Here is a 4,673-nt window from a genome sequence, read left to right as displayed (position 1 = left end):
TCTTGCTGTAATAAAAATAAATAAAGTAAATTAAAACAAAACTGTCTAATTGTGTGATATGCACATTATGTTTCCTTTTCAGTGTGTAACAGTATATGACTACATTGATTCCATTCAGTATAGTAAGTCAGGGTATAATTGACTGTCTATTACTGAGCCTTTAGCATGGGGCTTCAGCTATGTAGACAAGCCGCCACAGCTGCTCAGAGTCTTTATTTAACCCCTGCTAACAGCTCTATGAAAACTATGGAACTATGCGATGGGTTTAGAAAGACCTGGTCCCATGACAACAGTCTTGTTAACGGGTTTTCAAAATATAATCGTAATGGCTGTGGAATCCAGAAGGTGCTGGGTGCCTTTGTGACACCTCATTGGATGAAATAGAGTATCTCCAAACCTCATTGGTTGAAATACAGTGCCATATCAAGTGACTCCATTTTAGATGCTTTGAGAGGATAATGAATGACAAAAGTTTATCTATTTAGGAAATAACCTTGACAGGTGGTGTATGTATTATAGAGCGTACTAGTAGATACACATAGTCTGTTTAGAGTATTGTATTAGGTGAAAATCTATTAAAGTACAAGATTACAATAATCACATTTTGAAATCAAGTTTTTCACTTGATCATGATTTAAGTAAACTCCTAGTAAGAACAACTTTATCAATATAAACAATTCACCAATTGTGTTAAGATTTCTATGGTTGTTTTGAAATTGTATTTCAAGATATAATGGCTTATTACAGTCAAAAAGGATGAAGGTTCTGTTTTCTAAACATCCTCTCCATGGAAATCTGGGCATCTACTGGGACACTGGAAAAGGTCCATGGCCTAATTTTAGGCTGTGGTGGGGGAGTGAGACACCAACCACCTGCTCAGTGCAGTTAGGAGCTGTCCTATAGGTGGTGAATCATATCTAACTCTGCTCTGTTAATCTAGGCCACACTGTAGCTAGGCCATGCCTGAACCAAACCACAACAATCACAGTAGTCGACCACAATTTATAGCATGCCTGTCTACACATCAACCTATTCATATTTTGCAATAAGTGCTCAATTTGTATAGGTGATATTCCTGAACTTGAACTGTTTGATTAATTCCCAGGTAACACACTTTGGTTCCCAGATCAGTTTGGATGGACAAAGATGGTTCATAAACATCATTAAAACATTCCAGGAACTGGTGCTTCTTCACAATGCCGCCAAGAATGATAATTTTCATTGTAATTTACAATAGATACTTTACTCAATAATGTCCCCATTTATTCTACCCTGTCAAATGAAAGCCAGTCTGCTACAGCTTTGTACAGACATTGAAGCCAGTGTTCGACACATGAGAAGAGGTCACTCTTTTAAGGTACTGGAGTTAGCTATCTGGGACACCTCCAACACACAAGCAGCTCCAAAGAGGAAAGGATAAGATTAGCATTGCTATAAAGAAATGCACTGTACAATTTCTTCCAATTAGGGTTCTTTCGAACAGTGGAAATAAATTAAACACAAGCAAAAACAAAGCATGTGTCATCACATGCCATTTCATTTTATCGTAAGGTTTAGTCAAATTTACCTGGAGGTGAATGCAGCAGATGACAACTTTGAACTGGTTATGCTATAAAGCAAATGTTTACATACAAAGAAGAAAACTTAAACGTGTCATAACATACAAATGTATGTCTATTTTTACTGGATAAACACAATTAACAACACCAGTCAGATTATGTGGAAAGCATAAAACATGTAAATTAATATACTGTACACTGTAAATGTAGGCCAAGGCCTTCTATCGACATGTACATTTCAACCTGTTCATGCATTTCAGAGTTCCAACTAGAACTGCAGGGACTAAACACAAGTTGCAGGCCCTGTGCCCTATCCCATGGCTATCAACACCTTTACAGTGACATGACCTTTGCCAATCAACATACAGACAGTGAAATGTATTGTGTTTACCTTAGGGAGAGCTAGCTGTGGGGGGAAACGGCCTGCTGCTTGCTAGTCCCAGGTTGTAGTGTCATATAGGAATAGTCTCATTCTGAACCTCACAACCTCCGTGGCCCACTCCAAAAATAAAACCCTGTTGCCCCCAATACATGTTCCACACTGTGACAGGATAGCGCAGCGTTGCAAACTGGGACAGATCACTAGCTTCACCCAGATACTAGCCAGGGGGTTTCCAGACAGGCCACCTGAGATATATGACAGGCCTTCCGAATGTGCTCCCTCCTGGGCTTGGTTAGACTGTATGGACCCCTAGAGGCAGCTATGAGCCTGCTCACACAGCCACAGCTGAAACCACGTCTGGGCCAGCTACCATGTGGGGCACCACAACATATAGGCCTTGTCATTCCAAGTCTTGGGTCACGATGGAGGACGCCTTCTATTTGCGAGGTTGCCATGTCAGTGGGTGTGTCCTGTGTGACTGTGTCATACTTTGAAGGAGGCGCAACTTGTAGTTCAAGTGCACCAATGAATACTGCATGTTACATAAACATGAATTGGCAATAACATGTCATGTTAGAAAGACGAATGCAGTGTTTGTAACTTTGATATACAGGTATTATGTCCAGTAGTGTCAGCAGAGCAGTGGAAACTAAGATTGAAGAATCCTTTTATGTAAGAATTGTGCTGTATAAATACAATTTCACTTGACTGGACTTGAATATAACAATTGTTCTGATTACTGAATCAATCTCCTCCACCTAGGTCAATCAAGACAAAATAAAAAATGGATATAACTGATATGTTGAAACCACAACCAGTGACCTATACTGGCCTCTGAGTGATGGCTGGCTGAGAGTGATGACTGTTCTCCTTGGGAAAGCTCCCAGCGGCATTGTCTAGATGCCTTAACGATATGTAACCAACCAAACCGCAGGGTGCACCCTAGAAGCCCCCATTGCTTACACTACACACAGCCCCTTCAGATCATTTCTGCTAGGCTTGTATCACGATAAATATAGCTACTGGCATCTCAGCTGTTCCTCTCCAGAACCTGAGCCCCCTCCTCCACCCAGAGTATTCCATCCATCTCCTTATTCAGGGGCCAGGGGGGCTAAGACATTGCCCGCCAACCCCACTTGGTACCCCTACCTCACTCGCAACCCTGGCCAATAAGGGGCCTCAAAATATCAAATATCACTATAACAGAAGGACTTATTCGCTGAACAAAGTTTGCAGAACCCAACAGCCAGTCTTCACCGCCAGGGAGCTTCACTTCTTACAGCTCTGAGGTAAGAAAGACAAAAGGAGTGTCTGAGTGGATGATAGGGGAGACTGTTGGAGATCAATGATTACCCCTCAGGAAAGATGCTCCATAAGGGCTTCATAAGGACTTGACATAGCTGTTCCTGAGTAAAATCCTCACATTTTTGGAGGAACTGTCACTTTTTATGAGCAACAAGGTGGCTCAGATGCACTGTGCTATGAGAGAGAGAGAGTCAGAACGATTAGAGAGGGAGTCAAACATGATTAATAGCTGAGGGAAAAAGAAGAGGTCTCTCCCATAACACCAGATTTATGATGGGAAAATCTATGCCATATAACTAACTACTGGTTGTAACCGAAGCTCCTTTAGCTTGACTGGGGGGGACATCTGAGCCATGCTACAGGATTGTATGACGTGTTTTACAATTGTGAAACAAGTCAAACATATTTTCTCTTTATAAACAGTCTGGTTTATGTGTCACAGCTCAGTTTCATGTCTTCATTATTACATTAATGTATTAATGACAACTATGTTACCTTGACACGTAAACCAAAAGATAAAAGGGTAAATGGATTTTTAGTAAAAAGTAATTTTTTTATGGATATGAATAAATGTAAAAGAAAAAAAAAAAAAGAAGAAGAAGAAAAAAAAGAAAAGAAAAAAAGATAATAACAATGTGCATGTTTGTTCAAGTTGTTTATGTTTGTTTGAGAACTTCCATAGCCTATCATGGATGATGTCATGTTTACTGTCAGTGTAAAAAGATCGGTTGGACAAGTTAGACTGGGTGTTACAGGTAAAATATTACATCTCGTTGTCATGTTGTTGAGCTGTGAGCCCCTAAACTCCCCAGGCACTGTCCTCTCCAACCAAATCATTTTCAAACTGCTCCCCTCAACTGTTTGGCTGCATTGTACAGTACCAGTATGATGATATGAATACAATGACAGCTTCACAGTGGACAGCTGATTGTAAGTTCAAAATGGCCACACAAACCACAGCTCAATGCTAAAGGGAATGAGATGAGTAAAAGCTTTGATGAGCGGTCAAATCGTGTGGTTTGGTCATGGCATCAGGGCAATCACTCACACACACACACACATACACACACACACACACTCACACACACACACGCACACGCACACGCACACATGCACACACATACACTCGCACACACACTCACACACACACACACACACACACACACACGCACACACAATAATATTTCCCTTATACATTTTACATTTTGTCTTATTCTATTTTTTTAACTAAAGCAAACTAATGCAAATGTTCAAAATCAATCAAACCATTGTCTTTAGTCAACATTAATTTTGTGATTGGTGGTTCATCATCAAACAGGCTATTATATTAGTATTCAGTTCATGCCAATCTTCAGACATCACCTTTGATTGCCTTTCTTCTGAAAGTGACCATGAGCAGATATGGATGTAGGGCAGAGGGATTAAGA

General features: G+C 40.4%; 1 protein-coding gene across 1 annotated transcript in view; it reads right to left on the bottom strand.

Moving 5' to 3' along the window:
• Positions 1-4,673, bottom strand: part of LOC310812386 (C-myc promoter-binding protein-like) — a 316,219-nt gene that overhangs the window by 90,813 nt on the left and 220,733 nt on the right. The gene's annotated exons all lie outside the window — the stretch shown is intronic.

This window comes from Argentina silus (genome assembly GCF_951799395.1).
Source record: "Argentina silus genome assembly, chromosome: 11".
In the NCBI taxonomy this organism is placed as follows: Eukaryota; Metazoa; Chordata; class Actinopteri; order Argentiniformes; family Argentinidae; genus Argentina; species Argentina silus.
Note: the sequence above shows the minus strand (reverse complement) of the source record. Positions and strands in the feature narration are given on the sequence as shown.